We start from the raw sequence: 1068 nt of genomic DNA, 5'->3' as shown, positions 1-1068 counted from the left end.
ACTTTTCTATCCAATTAGCTAACTTATCCCCCACACCTATAGAGATAATTTTTTTACAAGCCTTTTATGTGGCACCTTGTCAAATGCTTTCTGAAAATACAGATACACCAAATCCATACTCTTATCCTCATCTACATAAGCAGTAACTTTTTTAAAGAATGTCAAAAGATTTGTAAGGCAAGATTTTCCCTTAGTGAAACCACGTTGACTATCCAATAAAATTCTAAACTTTGTTAACATTTTGCAAAGCATCTTTTATCAGACTTTCCAAAACTTTTCCCACAACGGATGTAAGACTAATTGGCCTATAATTACTGGAACAATTTTTTATTACCTCCCTTGAAAAGTAGAGTGACATAAGCTAACTTCCAATCCTCTAGCAGATGCACACTGTTTAAGGACTTAAAAAAAAGATAGCAGCAACTGGCTCACATATCCAATTCTTAATTTCCTTCAAAACCTTAGGGGAAATATTATCTGGCCCAGGAGCCTTATTGTTCTTAAAAACTTCCAATTTCTTTTAATAAGCTCAGAATTAATGCCACCATCTTGTTTCCATTTATTAAATGTTCAAGATGAGGAATACTGCTTAAAACTTCATTTGTAAAAACTGAAGAAAAAACAGAATTAAACAACACAGCCATCTCATAATCATCAGATACAAACCTTCCTTTACCATCCCTCAAGGGTCCTCTCCCCATCCTAACATTTATTTACCCTTAATGTATTTAAAGAAATCCTTTCCATTAATTCTTACATTTTCAGCCAAACTTTTTCATACACCCTTTCTGATGTCCTACTTTCCTGTTTGACCAACTTTCTTGATATTCTATAATCTAAGTCTCCCATCATACCACTCAATTTAAATTTCTTAAATGTATGATTTTTTTTCTTTAATTTTATCTCTTATACCCTTTTTTACTTGCATCCACCCTTTTCTTTCTATAAGGAATATGTTTATCTTGAATATTTAAACAAATTTCACATTTGATCAGTGTCTTCAAATAACTCGGCTGTCCAATTCTCAACAGATAATTCTTATAACGTTCTTCAAAATTAGCTATTTTG

The 1068-nt window shown here is 32.0% G+C and overlaps 1 protein-coding gene across 4 annotated transcripts in view; it reads right to left on the bottom strand.

Moving 5' to 3' along the window:
• LOC106466670 (disabled homolog 2-like) overlaps nucleotides 1–1068 on the bottom strand; it is a 46737-nt gene that overhangs the window by 21398 nt on the left and 24271 nt on the right. The window lies entirely within an intron of this gene.

Source organism: Limulus polyphemus, unplaced genomic scaffold (genome assembly GCF_000517525.1).
Source record: "Limulus polyphemus unplaced genomic scaffold, Limulus_polyphemus-2.1.2 Scaffold2338, whole genome shotgun sequence".
Classification (NCBI taxonomy): Eukaryota; Metazoa; Arthropoda; class Merostomata; order Xiphosura; family Limulidae; genus Limulus; species Limulus polyphemus.
The sequence above is the reverse complement of the archived record's forward strand: the minus strand, read 5'-3'. Positions and strand labels throughout refer to the sequence as shown.